Source organism: Ranitomeya variabilis, chromosome 4 (assembly GCF_051348905.1).
Source record: "Ranitomeya variabilis isolate aRanVar5 chromosome 4, aRanVar5.hap1, whole genome shotgun sequence".
Taxonomy (NCBI): Eukaryota; Metazoa; Chordata; class Amphibia; order Anura; family Dendrobatidae; genus Ranitomeya; species Ranitomeya variabilis.
The window spans coordinates 478,651,678-478,669,087 of record NC_135235.1 but is presented as its reverse complement, the minus strand read 5'-3'; the positions used below and the strand labels follow the sequence as shown (position 1 = coordinate 478,669,087).

The following is a 17,410-nucleotide window of genomic DNA, read 5'->3' as shown; positions in this document are numbered from 1 at the left end:
ATATTTGCACCAGTATAACATCCAGCAATTATTAGGAACCATAATAGAGGTACTGTCATATGAGATATATGTCAGCTTATTTCACCATGATGCAGCACTTTGTAGTAAAATACTTACAGTACAGGGTGGACTTTTCACATTAAAATATTATTTAGCCAAGAGGGTCACCAATCTATTCATCACATGTCCTAGACACAGAACAAGGAAAGGAGATACATTTCCTATAGTCTGGCTCCATGTAGGAACATCATTTGTATAGAGGCAGAGGTTAGAAAAAAAATGCTGCTTCTATTTACAAAAACCGGTTTTCAACTTTACAGACTGTGACTAACCAGGCGATATTTCACGTTCCTGTTGGCAAAGCCCTATTGTGAGTGTCGTAAGGAGAAAACGCTGTCTAATTACTATGCCCACTGGACGGACAATTGCACTGATGTCCGACAAAGCATAAAGCGACTCCGGCTGCATTAATAAAGTCAACAGCTCCATCAGGACAAATATCTGCAACTCGTTTTTCAGAGCTTCAGGCGCAAGCCTCGAGGAAGCCACTGACGTGTGGATAAGGCTACTTTCACACTAGCGTCCTACGACGAATTGCGTCGTTGCGACGTACCGACGCAAGCAGTGAAAGCGCCGCACAACAGGGGCAGCGGATGCTGTTTTTCAACGCATCCGCTGCCCCATTGCGATGTGCGGGGAGGCGGGGGCGGAGTTCCGGCCGCGCATGCGGGGTCGGAAAAGACTGTCACGACGCACCAAAAAACATTCCATGCAACGTTTTTTGGTGGCGAAGGTCCGACAACACGACGCAACCGTCGCACGACGGTTGCGACGTGTGGCAATGCGTCGCTAATGCAAGTCTATGGAGAAAAAACGCATCCTGCAAGCACTTTTGCAGGATGCGTTTTTTCTACAAAACGACGCATAGCGACGTGCAGTGCACGACGCTAGTGTGAAAGTAGCCTAAAACGTGATGTGAACATAGCCTTATTGATACGTACAGAAACTATCCCCTAATCCATTATTCCACGTAGCCAGAGGAAGACTTCTCCATCTGAATCCATACAAATACCCAAACATCGTAATACAATCATGCTCTTTAAAAAAAAGAACTTGTTTTCAGATTGTCAACTAGGTATTTCGGAGATAATAGGTGAAGGTGGGATATTCAGGATCACCTTTTGGCCAAAGTGACGAGTGGTTACAGAGAGTGTCTCGCTCAGGACGACCAATCCTTTCCTACACTAAACAAATTACCCAATAATTGTAAAAGACACTGGGCAATGCGTCATTCCCCTGTGGGGGCGCTGCGGGGAAACTGAACACTTACGGCCAGGTAACCCACAGATTATAATGACACAACAGATGAAAACTTTAGGATTGGCTTACTGGCATATCCAAAGTGGTCATGGTCCAGATAAGAAACAAGCTTCCATTCAGAGAAGGCTTTCTTGAGGACACTTCACAGTTAGTAATGAGCCTTGTCACCACATCTTCCCATGGGATAAAACAATTACAATAACAAACTACATTTCACTTAATGATTTTCCTACCTGCTTCCTCCAGTCCATCTACTGGAGGTATCATTAACCTCTCAGTCTTCTGTTAAAACACTGAGGGGGTGGCAAAAAATGCAAAAAACAGGTGTAGGAAAAGCCTGGAGAGCAAACGTAAATAACAGATGGTTACGTTTCAAATTTTCTCCGTGATTGACCTCAAAAGGGCAGTCTGATCTATGGCCAGTGCTTGGTCGAGCCGCCATGTCTCTGTCGTGAGTAGGGTTGAGCGACTTTCATTTTTTTAAGATCGAGTAGGGTTTTGGGAAACCCGATTTTGTCCAGAGTCGAGTCGAGTGCAGTCGGCCGATTATCGCTAAAAGTCGGGGATCGACCGAAACACGAAACCCAATGCAAGTCAATGGGGAAGCATAGTCGGCAGTGAGTGGAGGCCAGGAAAACACCTACAGTGCCCATTTTAATGCCAAAAACATCCATTCTTGTTTCTGAAGCTTGCCAATCTTAATTAACTGTATAATAATAGTTGGGCATAGGGAATTGGGGGAAAGTTGTGGGGGGAGTAGGGCTGGCTCAAGTTTTTCGTGGGCCCAGGAAATGCGGACTACGTCACGGCGGTGTTGCAGGGAAAGGTAAGTATTTAAAAGTTGCAAGTGCTGTGATCCTGAGCAAGCAGGGGGGGGGCCCACTCGTTCGCATTGCCACTGGCACAGGGCCCCTCAAAGTACGGCGGTGTGTTTGCATGGCGGGGGCGCCTCCCACCAGCAGCGACACTTTTGCGTACTCTGAGGGGCCCTGTGCCAGTGACGTCGCCAACGAGTATGCCCCCCCACCTGATGAAGGAACCTGCACTTTCATCTGCACCTTCCTCTTTGTCCCTGTGTAAGGTGGTATAACATGCGGGAAGGGGAACCTTACTTTCAGCAGGGACAGATTCTGGCTGTGTAGAGTACAAGGGGAATGTAGTGGTCTAGGTCAATGTACCAGCAGACTCATTTAGCAGTGGCTGGGCAATGGGCAGGATGAGGAGGAAACAGATATAGGGCCAAAGAATAAAGTAGGCTACATGCAGTTCAAAATTGGTAACAGGACTAAACAGGCGGCATTGCTTTGTTCAGTGGAGTAGCAAACCCAAGAGCAGCAGACACTGTTTCAAGGGCCTAACCACACTAGTAGGCCAAATGCAGTTTAATATCTGATAGTATAGGGCGAAAGCCAGAATGTGGAAGCTCAGCTTTGTTCAGTTGAGGACAACACCAGGGAGGGGCAGACACCTTTAGTAGGCCGGAAAAGCCTATTGCATTTTTTAAAATGGTAATTTGGAGCAGAAGGTTGAAGCTCAGCTTTATTTAGTTGAGGGCAACACCAGGGAGGGGCAGAAGCCGTTAGTAGGCCCTAACCACCATTTTTTTTTAAAAACCACTTAATGAGAGCCGGAAGGTTGAAGCTCAGCTTTATTTAGTTGAGGACAACACCAGGGAGGGGCAGAAGCCGTTAGTAGGCCCTAACCACCATTTTTTTTTTTTAAACCACATAATGAGAGCCGGAAGGTTGAAGCTCAGCTTTATTTAGTTGAGGACAACACCAGGGAGGGGCAGAAGCCGTTAGTAGGCCCTAACCACCATTTTTTTTTTTTTTAAAACCACTTAATGAGAGCCGGAAGGTTGAAGCTCAGCTTTATTTAGTTGAGGACAACACCAGGGAGGGGCAGAAGCCGTTAGTAGGCCCTAACCACCATTTTTTTTTTTTAAACCACATAATGAGAGCCGGAAGGTTGAAGCTCAGCTTTATTTAGTTGAGGACAACACCAGGGAGGGGCAGAAGCCGTTAGTAGGCCCTAACCACCATTTTTTTTTTAAAACCACTTAATGAGAGCCGGAAGGTTGAAGCTCAGCTTTATTTAGTTGAGGACAACACCAGGGAGGGGCAGAAGCCGTTAGTAGGCCCTAACCACCATTTTTTTTTTTTAAACCACATAATGAGAGCCGGAAGGTTGAAGCTCAGCTTTATTTAGTTGAGGACAACACCAGGGAGGGGCAGAAGCCGTTAGTAGGCCCTAACCACCAATTTTTTTTTTTTTAAAACCACTTAATGAGAGCCGGAAGGTTGAAGCTCAGCTTTATTTAGTTGAGGACAACACCAGGGAGGGGCAGAAGCCGTTAGTAGGCCCTAACCACCATTTTTTTTTTTTAAACCACATAATGAGAGCCGGAAGGTTGAAGCTCAGCTTTATTTAGTTGAGGACAACACCAGGGAGGGGCAGAAGCCGTTAGTAGGCCCTAACCACCATTTTTTTTTTAAAACCACTTAATGAGAGCCGGAAGGTTGAAGCTCAGCTTTATTTAGTTGAGGACAACACCAGGGAGGGGCAGAAGCCGTTAGTAGGCCCTAACCACCATTTTTTTTTTTTAAACCACATAATGAGAGCCGGAAGGTTGAAGCTCAGCTTTATTTAGTTGAGGACAACACCAGGGAGGGGCAGAAGCCGTTAGTAGGCCCTAACCACCATTTTTTTTTTTTAAACCACATAATGAGAGCCGGAAGGTTGAAGCTCAGCTTTATTTAGTTGAGGACAACACCAGGGAGGGGCAGAAGCCGTTAGTAGGCCCTAACCACCATTTTTTTTTTAAAACCACTTAATGAGAGCCGGAAGGTTGAAGCTCAGCTTTATTTAGTTGAGGACAACACCAGGGAGGGGCAGAAGCCGTTAGTAGGCCCTAACCACCATTTTTTTTTTTTAAACCACATAATGAGAGCCGGAAGGTTGAAGCTCAGCTTTATTTAGTTGAGGACAACACCAGGGAGGGGCAGAAGCCGTTAGTAGGCCCTAACCACCAATTTTTTTTTTTTTAAAACCACTTAATGAGAGCCGGAAGGTTGAAGCTCAGCTTTATTTAGTTGAGGACAACACCAGGGAGGGGCAGAAGCCGTTAGTAGGCCCTAACCACCATTTTTTTTTAAAAACCACTTAATGAGAGCCGGAAGGTTGAAGCTCAGCTTTATTTAGTTGAGGACAACACCAGGGAGGGGCAGAAGCCGTTAGTAGGCCCTAACCACCATTTTTTTTTTTAAAACCACATAATGAGAGCCGGAAGGTTGAAGCTCAGCTTTATTTAGTTGAGGACAACACCAGGGAGGGGCAGAAGCCGTTAGTAGGCCCTAACCACCATTTTTTTTTTTTTTAAAACCACTTAATGAGAGCCGGAAGGTTGAAGCTCAGCTTTATTTAGTTGAGGACAACACCAGGGAGGGGCAGAAGCCGTTAGTAGGCCCTAACCACCATTTTTTTTTTTAAAACCACATAATGAGAGCCGGAAGGTTGAAGCTCAGCTTTATTTAGTTGAGGGCAACACCAGGGAGGGGCAGAAGCCGTTAGTAGGCCCTAACCACCATTTTTTTTTTTAAAACCACATAATGAGAGCCGGAAGGTTGAAGCTCAGCTTTATTTAGTTGAGGGCAACACCAGGGAGGGGCAGAAGCCGTTAGTAGGCCCTAACCAAAGTTGAAGGCCAAATGCAGTTTAATTTCTGATACTATAGGCCGAAAGCCAGAAGGTGGAAGTTCCGATTTAGACAGTGGAGGACAATTTGAATTAGGGACTGCAGACAGACTTAGTAGGCTGTCCCCTGTGGACCATGCATCCACCACATTAACCCATTGCGCCGTAATGGACACGTAATCTTCCGTGGCCATGCCTACAGGTCCATGCGTCTGTTGTCAGGTGCACCTTTGTACTCACAGATTGCCAGAGTGCATGGACAATGCGGTCTTCTACATGCTGGTGGAGGGTTGGGATGGCTTTTCTCGCAAAAGAAGTGTCGACTGGTTAGCTTGTAGCGTGGTACAGCGTAGTCCATCATGGCCTTATTAATAGTAAATAAAATATATAACTAGGCTCTATGAACTTTTAAATAGGTTCCAGGGGTACACGGGCAGCATTGGTGTGGTCAGTGGAGGAGTATTGCAAGTAGGGGCTGCAGACAGGCTATCAAAGGCCTAAAATAACAAACAGTAGGCAGTCATGGCAGTTTTACATCGGTTACATGGATACACAGGCAGGCACTCCAGGCAGCATTGTGCTCAGTGGAGGAGTATTGCAAGTAGGGGCCGCAGACAGGCTATCAAAGGCCTAAAATAACAAACAGTAGGCAGTCATGGCAGTTTTACATCGGTTACATGGATACACAGGCAGGCACTCCAGGCAGCATTGTGGTCAGTGGAGGAGTATTGCAAGTAGGGGCCGCAGACAGGCTATCAAAGGCCTAAAATAACAAACAGTAGGCAGTCATGGCAGTTTTACATCGGTTACATGGATACACAGGCAGCTAGGTGGTGAGTGGAGGAGTATTTAAAGTAAGGACCGCAGACAGGCTATCAAAGGCCTAACATAACAAACAATAGGCTCATGGCAGTTTTACAGCGGTTACATAGATACACGGGCAGGCAGCTTGGTGGTGAGTGGAGGAGTATTTAAAGTATGGACCGCAGACAGGCTTCGAAGGCCTAACACAATAAAATGGGCTGGCTGTAGGCACTTTAAAATTGGTTCCAGGGGTACACGGGCAGCAGTGGTCTGGTCAGTGGAGGCCTAGTGGAAGTATGGACCGCAGACAGGCTTCGAAGGCCTAACACAATAAAATGGGCTGGCTGTAGGCACTTTAAAATTGGTTCCAGGGGTACACGGGCAGCAGTGGTCTGGTCAGTGGAGGAGTATTGCAAGTAGGGGCTGCAGACAGGCTATCAAAGGCCTAAAATAACAAACAGTAGGCAGTCATGGCAGTTTTACATCGGTTACATGGATACACAGGCAGGCACTCCAGGCAGCATTGTGCTCAGTGGAGGAGTATTGCAAGTAGGGGCCGCAGACAGGCTATCAAAGGCCTAAAATAACAAACAGTAGGCAGTCATGGCAGTTTTACATCGGTTACATGGATACACAGGCAGGCACTCCAGGCAGCATTGTGGTCAGTGGAGGAGTATTGCAAGTAGGGGCCGCAGACAGGCTATCAAAGGCCTAAAATAACAAACAGTAGGCAGTCATGGCAGTTTTACATCGGTTACATGGATACACAGGCAGCTAGGTGGTGAGTGGAGGAGTATTTAAAGTAAGGACCGCAGACAGGCTATCAAAGGCCTAACATAACAAACAATAGGCTCATGGCAGTTTTACAGCGGTTACATAGATACACGGGCAGGCAGCTTGGTGGTGAGTGGAGGAGTATTTAAAGTATGGACCGCAGACAGGCTTCGAAGGCCTAACACAATAAAATGGGCTGGCTGTAGGCACTTTAAAATTGGTTCCAGGGGTACACGGGCAGCAGTGGTCTGGTCAGTGGAGGCCTAGTGGAAGTATGGACCGCAGACAGGCTTCGAAGGCCTAACACAATAAAATGGGCTGGCTGTAGGCACTTTAAAATTGGTTCCAGGGGTACACGGGCAGCAGTGGTCTGGTCAGTGGAGGCCTAGTGGAAGGAGGGACCGCAGACAGGCTTCGAAGGCCTAACACAATAAAATGGGCTGGCTGTAGGCACTTTAAAATTGGTTCCAGGGGTACACGGGCAGCAGTGGTCTGGTCAGTGGAGGACTAGTGGAAGTATGGACCGCAGACAGGCTTCGAAGGCCTAACACAATAAAATGGGCTGGCTGTAGGCACTTTAAAATTGGTTCCAGGGGTACACGGGCAGCAGTGGTCTGGTCAGTGGAGGCCTAGTGGAAGGAGGGACCGCAGACAGGCTTCGAAGGCCTAACACAATAAAATGGGCTGGCTGTAGGCACTTTAAAATTGGTTCCAGGGGTACACGGGCAGCAGTGGTCTGGTCAGTGGAGGACTAGTGGAAGGAGGGAGCGCAGAAAGGCTTCAAAGGCCTAAAATAACAAACAATAGGCTCATGGCAGTTTTACAGCGGTTACATGGATACACGGGCAGGCAGCTTGGTGGTCAGTGGAGGAGTAGGGACCGCAGACAGGCTATCAAAGGCCTAAAATAACAAACAATAGGCTCATGGCAGTTTTACAGCGGTTACATGGATACACGGGCAGGCAGCTTGGTGCTGAGTGGAGGAGTAGTGCAAGGAGTGTCTGTCCCAGTACTCCCAAAATATAAATAGATGTTAATGTCTCGCAAAACAACCAAAACAAAAAAAAAGATGGCATACTTAGGTACAGGGGTGGGCTCATCTGCTGTGTTTCTGACATAGTAATTTGGCAGTAACTATTTAATGGTGCCAATATAGGACACAGACACAGACTACTTTAAGTTGCATCATAGATGTCTACAAATTTGTATTGTCAGTGCCAGACATTGAATGATGTCAGCGAATAGACTAAAGATTGGTGGAGCTGTGCGACATAATTTTGCACGTAGTAGAGCCCAGTTTGAGCTGGGGTAGGGGGGAACTCTCTTGAGGCCGGCGGGACCGCCCCAGGGCCACTCATGTTACAACGGTGTGTCTGACGTTGGGTGCGCACCACCACCGCCAGAGACACTACATTGTACTATGAGGGACCCAGTAGCAATGCCGTCAACCAAAAGCGAGCACACCCACCTCTTCAGACAAACAGCAGTCTCACGGGTGCTTGCGCCAAGTCGCGATACCACGGCCCCGTGTGGGGAGTTTGGCCATTTAGGGAGGTGTAAACATGTCGTATGCTGTACAATCTGCAGCAGCAAATTAGACATTAGAAAAGTAATTCACAGGCAAGAGCTTTTCATAGGAAAGCTAGGTGTCGGCCGGGCAAGGTGGGGCAAAAGATTTTGAAATCCAGTTGTGGTTCATTTTAATGAATGTTAGATCGTCAACATTTTGGGTAGCCAGACGAGTCCTTTTTTCGGTTAATATTGACCCTGCAGCACTGAATACTCTTTCTGATAGGACACTTGCTGCCGGGCAAGCAAGCTCCTGCAATGCATATTCTGCCAATTCTGGCCAGGTGTCTAATTTGGAGGCCCAGTAATCAAATGGGAATGACGGTTGAGGGAGAACATCGATAAGGGATGAAAAATAGTTAGTAACCATACTGGACAAATGTTGTCTCCTGTCACTTTCAATTGATGCAGCAGTACCTGTCCTGTCTGCGGTCATAGCAAAATCACTCCACAACCTGGTCAGAAAACCCCTCTGTCCAACGCCACTTCTGATGTGTGCACCCCTAACACTCCTAGTCTGCTGCCCCCTGGAGCTCGTGTGAGAACGATCACGTGCGCTGTGTGCTGGGAATGCCTGAAGCAAACGGTCAACAAGAGTTGATTGTTTGGTTGCTAATATTAGTTCCAAGTTCTCATGTGGCATAATATTTTGCAATTTGCCTTTATAGCGTGGATCAAGGAGGCAGGCCAACCAGTAATCGTCATCGTTCATCATTTTCGTAATGCGTGTGTCCCTTTGTAGGATACGTAAGGCATAATCCGCCATGTGGGCCAAAGTTCCACTTGTCAAATCTCCGGTTGTGATTGGTTGAGGGGCAGTTGCAGGCAAATCTACGTCACTTGTGTCCCTCAAAAAACCAGAACCCGGCCGTGACACGCAACCAATTTCCTGTGCCCCCGTGAAAGTTTCCGCATTAAAAATATACTCATCCCCATCATCCTCCTCGTCCTCCACCTCCTCTTCGCCCGCTACCTCGTCCTGTACACTGCCCTGACCAGACAATGGCTGACTGTCATCAAGGCTTCCCTCTTCCTCTGGTGCAGACGCCTGCTCCTTTATGTGCGTCAAACTTTGCATCAGCAGACGCATTAGGGGGATGCTCATGCTTATTACGGCGTTGTCTGCACTAACCAGCCGTGTGCATTCCTCAAAACACTGAAGGACTTGACACATGTCTTGTATCTTCGACCACTGCACACCTGACAACTCCATGTCTGCCATCCTACTGCCTGCCCGTGTATCCTCCCACAAATAAATAACAGCACGCCTCTGTTCGCACAGTCTCTGAAGCATGTGCAGTGTTGAGTTCCACCTTGTTGCAACGTCTATGATTAGGCGATGCTGGGGAAGGTTCAAAGACCGCTGATAGGTCTGCATACGGCTGGCGTGTACAGGCGAACGTCGGATATGTGAGCAAAGTGCACGCACTTTGAGGAGCAGGTCGGAGAACCCAGGATAAGTTTTCAATAAGCACTGCACCACCAGGTTTAAGGTGTGAGCCAGGCAAGGAATGTGTTTCAGTTGGGAAAGGGAGATGGCAGCCATGAAATTCCTTCCGTTATCACTCACTACCTTGCCTGCCTCAAGATCTACTGTGCCCAGCCACGACTGCGTTTCTTGTTGCAAGAACTCGGACAGAACTTCCGCGGTGTGTCTGTTGTCGCCCAAACACTTCATAGCCAATACAGCCTGCTGACGCTTGGCAGTAGCTGGCCCATAATGGGACAACTGGTGTGCAACAGTGTCATCTGCCGATGGAGTGGTTGGCCGACTGCGTTCTGTGGAAGAGCTGTAGCTTCTGCAGGAGGACGAGGAGGAGGAGGAGGGGGTGCGAACGCCTACAGCCAACTGTTTCCTAGACCGTGGGCTAGGCACAACTGTCCCTAAATTGATGTCGCCTGTGGACCCTGCATCCACCACATTCACCCAGTGTGCCGTGATGGACACATAACGTCCCTGGCCATGCCTACTGGTCCATGCATCTGTAGTCAGGTGCACCTTTGTACTCACAGATTGCCTGAGTGCATGGACGATGCGCTGTTTAACATGCTGGTGCAGGGCTGGGATGGCTTTTCTGGAAAAAAAGTGTCGACTGGGTAGCTCGTATCGTGGTTCAGCGTACTCCATCAGGGCTTTGAAAGCTTCGCTTTCAACTAACCGGTAGGGCATCATCTCTAACGAGATTAGTCTAGCTATGTGGGCGTTAAAACCCTGTGTACGCGGATGCGAGGATAAGTACTTCCTTTTTCTAACCAGAGTCTCATGTAGGGTGAGCTGGACTGGAGAGCTGTAGATCGTGGAACTTTCGGGTGTGCCGGTGGACATGGCAGACTGAGAGACGGTTGGAGACGGTATTGTTTCCGCCGGTGCCCTACATGCAATATTTCCTCCTACAAAACTGGTGATTCCCTGACCCTGACTGCTTTTGGCTGGCAAAGAAACCTGCACAGATACTGCCGGTGGTGCGGAAAATGGTGGCCTTACAGTGACGGAAGGGATGTTGCGTTGCTGACTAGCTTCATTGGCCGAGGGTGCTACAACCTTGAGGGACGTTTGGTAGTTAGTCCAGGCTTGAGAATGCATGGTGGTTAAGTGTCTATGCATGCAACTAGTATTTAGACTTTTCAGATTCTGACCTCTGCTTAAGCTAGTTGAACATTTTTGACAGATGACTTTGCGCTGATCAGTTGGATGTTGTTTAAAAAAATGCCAGACTGCACTCTTCCTAGACTCTGATCCCTTTTCAGGGATTGCAGACTGAGCTTTAACCGGATGGCAACGCTGTGCTCCAACAGGTTTTGGCTTTGACACGCGTTTTGGTCCAGATACGGGCCCGGCAGATGGAACCTGTTGCGATGTTGATGCCTGCTGCGGCCCCTCCTCCACCTCCGCTTCTGAACTACTGCCGCCTGCACCCTGTTCCCCCAATGGCTGCCAATCGGGGTCAATAACTGGGTCATCTATTACCTCCTCTTCGAGCTCGTGTGCAACTTCGTCTGTGTCACTGTGTCGGTCGGTGGTATAGCGTTCGTGGCGGGGCAACATAGTCTCATCAGGGTCTGATTGTGGATCTGTACCCTGAGAGGGCAATGTGGTGGTCTGAGTCAAAGGAGCAGCATAGTACTCTGGCTGTGGCTGTGCATCAGTGCACTCCATGTCAGAATATACTTGTAATGGGCATGGCCTGTTAAATGTTTCACTTTCTAAGCCAGGGACGGTATGTGTAAAGAGCTCCATGGAGTGACCCGTTGTGTCGCCTGCTGCATCCTTCTCTCTTGTTGTAGTTTTTGCTGAGGAGGACAAGGAAGCGACTTGTCCCTGACCGTGAACATCCACAAGCGACGCGCTGCTTTTACATTTACCAGTTTCGGAAGAGGAGGCAAAAGAGCTAGAGGCTGAGTCTGCAATGTAAGCCAAAACTTGCTGTTGCTGCTCCGCCTTTAAAAGCGGTTTTCCTACTCCCAGAAAAGAGAGCGTTCGAGGCCTTGTGTAGCCTGACGACGAAACTGGCTCCACAGCTCCAGACTTAGGTGGAATATTTTTATCCCCACGACCACCTGATGCTCCACTACCACTACCATCATTACCAGCTGACAATGAACGCCCACGACGACCTCTTGCACCAGACTTCCTCATTGTTTTAAAATCTTAACCAAAGTAACTTTATTTGTTGCTATCAAACAACTTACACGGTGAGCTATAACTTCAGTATGATTTCAATATCCCTTAACAGGTTGGTGAGACCACAAGGAAAATCAGGCACAATGTTACACACTCTGTTTTCTGTGGCACAAAATCACAGAGATGACACACACGCAGGACTGTCACTCAAGCACTAATGTCAATATTAATCTCCCACCTAATTTATTTATTTTTTTTTCTCAGGGAGACTTTAGAAACCAAATAATATTAAAAAAAAAAAAAAAAAAGGCTTTCTATGGCCCACAATTAGAGAGAGAGAGGTGGCACAACCAGGAGTCAAGACTGGCGCACAAGCTGAAAGGGCAATATTACTCTCCCACTGTTTTTTATGTTTTTTTTGTTTTTTTCAGGGAGACTTTAGAAACCAAATAATATTAAAAAAACCAAAAAAAAAAAAGGCTTTCTATGGCCCACTGAATGAGAGGGAGAGAGGTGGCACACCCAGGAGTCAAGACTGGCACACAAGCTGAAAGGGCAATATTACTCTCCCACTGTTTTTTTATGTATTTTTTTTTTTTTCAGGGAGACTTTAGAAACCCAATAATATTTAAAAAAAAAAATAAATAGGCTTTCTATGGCCCACTGAATGAGAGGGAGAGAGGTGACACACCCAGGAGTCAAGACTGGCACACAAGCTGAAAGGGCAATATTACTCTCCCACTGTTTTTTTAGGTTTTTTTTTTTTTTTCAGGGAGAATTAGAAACCAAATAATATTAAAAAAAAAAAAATAGGCTTTCTATGGCCCACTGAATGAAAGGGAGAGAGGTGGCACACCCAGGAGTCAAGACTGGCACACAAGCTGAAAGGGCAATATTACTCTCCCACTGTTTTTTTATGTATTTTTTGTTTTTTCAGGGAGACTTTAGAAACCCAATAATATTTAAAAAAAAAAAAAAGGCTTTCTATGGCCCACAATTAGAGAGAGAGAGGTGGCACAACCAGGAGTCAAGACTGGCGCACAAGCTGAAAGGGCAATATTACTCTCCCACTGTTTTTTATGTTTTTTTTGTTTTTTTCAGGGAGACTTTAGAAACCAAATAATATTAAAAAAACCAAAAAAAAAAAAGGCTTTCTATGGCCCACTGAATGAGAGGGAGAGAGGTGGCACACCCAGGAGTCAAGACTGGCACACAAGCTGAAAGGGCAATATTACTCTCCCACTGTTTTTTTAGGTTTTTTTTGTTTTTTCAGGGAGACTTTAGAAACCCAATAATATTTAAAAAAAAAAATAAATAGGCTTTCTATGGCCCACTGAATGAAAGGGAGAGAGGTGGCACACCCAGGAGTCAAGACTGGCACACAAGCTGAAAGGGCAATATTACTCTCCCACTGTTTTTTTATGTATTTTTTGTTTTTTTCAGGGAGACTTTAGAAACCCAATAATATTTAAAAAAAAAAATAAATAGGCTTTCTATGGCCCACTGAATGAGAGGGAGAGAGGTGGCACACCCAGGAGTCAAGACTGGCACACAAGCTGAAAGGGCAATATTACTCTCCCACTGTTTTTTTAGGTTTTTTTTTTTTTTCAGGGAGACTTTTGAAACCAAATAATATTAAAAAAAAAAAAAAAAAAAAAAAAATATAGGCTTGCTATAGCCCACTGAATGAGAGATAGCGCACACACAGCAGTGGCACACAAGCCCTGACTGAGGCCAATATTTTTCTCCCACTGATTGATGTAGTGTTTCTGTGTTGAGGTAGATTTTAGAACACAAATCACGGAAAAAATAAATAGGCTTTCTATGGCCCACTCAGTGAGAGATGGCACACACAGGGATGGCACTGTAGCAGAAATGCCAATCTTAATCTCCCCCAAAAAAAAATCAAAAAAAAAAAAAAAACTGTCCTACAATTACTATCTCCCTGCAGTAATGTAAGCCAGGTATGGCAGGCAGCAATAGGAGTGGACTGATGCACAAATTAAATAAAAAGTGTGGACAAACAAAAAAGATAGCTGTGCAGAAAGGAAGGAACAAGAGGATATGTGCTTTGAAAAAAGCAGTTGGTTTCCACAGTGGCGTACACACAGCAATACAGCTATCACGGAGCCTTCTAGGGCAGCCCAATGAGCTACAGCGCTGAGGGGAAAAAAAAAAAAAAATAGCTTCCACTGTTCCTGCACACCGAAGGTGGTGTTGGACAGTGGAAATCGCTGCAGCACAAGCGGTTTGGTGGTTAGTGGACCCTGCCTAACGCTCTCCCTGCTTCTGACGAAGCGGCAGCAACCTCTCCCTAAGCTCAGATCAGCAGCAGTAAGATGGCGGTCGGCGGGAACGCCCCTTTATAGCCCCTGTGACGCCGCAGACAGCAAGCCAATCACTGCAATGCCCTTCTCTAAGATGGTGGGGACCAGGATCTATGTCATCACGCTGCCCACACTCTGCGTTCACCTTCATTGGCTGAGAAATGGCGCTTTTCGCGTCATTGAAACGCGACTTTGGCGCGAAAGTCGCGTACCGCATGGCCGACAAGCACAGGGGTCGGATCGGGTTTCATGAGACGCCGACTTAGCCAAAAGTCGGCGACTTTTGAAAATGATCGACCCGTTTCGCTCAACCCTAGTCGTGAGTACTTGTTTTCTTGTGGCTACAGCTCTAATACCATTTCTAGAGACGCCAGCACTAATCATAACACAGAATGCCAACATTCATTTCTTGACACGTTTCAGGGTGTGGACCGAGCCTTAAAGCCATTTTATCATTTATATATAGATCTTTGTACATTCTGATCTGATCAGGAGTTACACCATGAGTCGGAGCCAAGAACTGCATTAATGATTCAAACTTTAGAGCTGAAATCAGACAGAGTTGCTTGCTTTAAGTCTAAACAACACTGGTTCTTGTGACTTCCATTGTGTGCCAACTTACAGTAAACTGCCAAGTAAATGGCTGCTGTATTGTAGAGGCTCAAACAAGGGATCAGTACCGATAAGTTTGGGATAAGTGACTCACTGTGCATTATTCACAAAGTTCCAAGGCTATAAACAGGTGTTTAAAGGTGAACCACCACTGTAAGGCCGGGGTCCCACTTGCAATGCGAGAAACTCGCGCCTCAATACCCGGCACTGCCGCCGGCACTGGGACCGGAGTGTGCGGCTGCATGTATTTCTATGCAGCTGAACGCTTCGGTCCGAACCATCGGTGGCAGTACCGGGTATTGAGGCGCGAGTTTCTGGCATTGCAGTTGCAAATGGGGCACCGGCCTAAAGAGTAGGCTCACTTAGGGAAACTTTGGTTCACTCTCACAGTGGCGGATTTCATATCACATTACCCCAATATACTACTATATCCATAGAGACGCTCTTTATAAGTGGGGTCCAGTGAGGAGTGAACGTGCTCGTATCTTGGGCATGCTTGAATAATATGTTCAAGTCCCTGTGGCTGCATGTCTCATGGCTGATAGACAGCTGCAACACATGTGGGGAATGCCTAACACACAGGCAAACCCCTCAAAACATGCAGCCGCATGGACTCGAAAATATTATCCTAGCACGCCCAAGATACTCGGATAACATCCGGGAAGGTTCGCTCATCACTAGTAGGGTCTAACAGGCACAGACATCTTATTGGGCGACTTGCGCATAAATCTGTCCCATTCTCATCCAGGACAGGAGGACGATTTTCTCACTTGTCATCCGCATACAATCCGTGCTCTTACTCAGCAGCTATTAATCTTTTACAGGACCATTTATAGTTTCCTATGCTACACAATTGTAATGTATCTGGAAAAGTCGCAAGCTGTATGGTCCGTATGGCATCTGATTTTTTTTTTCTTGCATCCATCAGATTTCGGAGTGAAATCCCAGCATGATGAGATTTCTTCTCTTATGGGTAAACGATTGTTAATAAACAAAAATACAAATGCTTTACCTAGCCACCCTTTCCTCGCCACTCTAGGGGGGATATCCTTACTTTCAGTCCATGTGGAGTCACCTGCCCACTGATCTCAGGGTTAGGCAACTGAAAAGACTGGACATTCTCAGCACTTCTGGCTCCAGCAGTGACCACCAGAGCAGCCCTTATTCCCCCCCTGCGCTCACTGGAGAATTCTAGGAGTTTTGTTCATCACCCACCACCTTTCTATTTTAGTGCGACATATCCCAATTAATTTTCATGGTCTTTACCATGATGTGTAGCTCACAGAGAAATTATGCTGAGGCTTTTCATTTATTATCAAAGGGCTCAGTTTTTCTTTTGTTTTTAGAGTGGGACTAGTTAATTTAAAAAAAGATGCTGGAGGTGATGGACAACCCCTTTAAATAGGGGTCAGCAAAGCGCGTCGCCTACACCAACAGGGATACTGGTGTATAAATTGGCTGCAGCGTGATGTGCGGCGGCGTCAAGAGTGTCATTGGGGGTAGAGGTAGCTAAGCAATTTTGGAGTTTATCACTTATAACGCTGCAGATATAGAAAGTATAAAAATACTAAATGGAAAATCCCCTCGCCCTGATCACTCAGAAATAGTCGCAATAATGTCCGTGTCACTGCAATCAACGTGCCGGTGCCCTGAGATAACGAGATGCTGATTCCATATTTCCCCAGTCATCTTTATGTAATAACTGCAAGCAAGCGATCCACAGAAGTCACACTGACCTACATATGGTCACAGCGCACCGCCTGCTCAGCGGCTACAGAACCGCACCGCGTGGGGACAACGACAGCCGCCAGTCACTTCCCATGGGGTAGTGCCGGACTGTCCGCCTGGCGGGGGATACGGGGGCCGCACATGGCTGCAAGGGCGAGCATAGCCACTGTACCATACAGCTGTGACATAACCTGCAACGACACACGGGGAACGCAGACTTCTGAGATCCACAACAAATGGGAACACAAAAAAAATTACTAAGAATTCTATACATCCATAACATACACACACTTCCCCAGAAATGATGCAGAGGAAGATTACACAATGTACAGCTGTGTATTGTCGGATGTACACACAAGCACATATATCACACACACACACATTATATAGACTGTATATATATATATTACACACAAACATTCATAGGTGACAGCGGACACCGGACGTCTATAAGCGGCTTCCCCTGTACACGCCGCTCCTGCACTATTATATAACCCGCACGGGCCTCCTATTTACCGGCACAAAGTTCAGGTCACACATCACCACACCGAGCCCCGGTTATCCCATCTCACCTTAAAGCTTCTGCGGGTCCGTGTCCGCCCCACCGGACTCCGGTCCCGCTGTGCTACCGGCCACCAGTAGATCCAAACTGCGCCTGCGTCAGGCACCCAGCTAGTGACGTCAATAATTAGAAACTCACGTCCCGCCCACTCACTGCTATGCTCTTCACATTCCAGGTCCTGGTCACGTGTTGTCAGGCGTCAGGCGGTGGGCGGAGCTATGTGATTTGGGGATTTGGGGCCCCTCCCTGTGTGTGACGTGCGGGCTGCTGTAGTTATATGAATGAGGTGGAAAATGTCGCAGGGAAAGGGATGAGATGTCGCTTGTGCGTGTTCTAGCCAGACTGCCCTCCACTTGTTGTGCAGAAGGTCTATAGATTATTGCCAGGGGTGTAACTAGG

At 47.0% G+C, this 17,410-nt stretch overlaps 1 protein-coding gene across 2 annotated transcripts in view; it reads right to left on the bottom strand.

The window, feature by feature from the left end:
• SEC14L1 (SEC14 like lipid binding 1) overlaps positions 1-17,156 on the bottom strand; it is a 61,925-nt gene extending 44,769 nt beyond the window's left edge. For both annotated transcript variants that reach the window (XM_077251850.1, XM_077251851.1), the window contains exon 1: positions 17,022-17,156. The gene's annotated coding sequence lies outside the window, so the exon portion shown is untranslated. The remainder of the gene's footprint in view (positions 1-17,021) is intronic.
• Between the last annotated feature and the right edge of the window lie 254 nt (positions 17,157-17,410).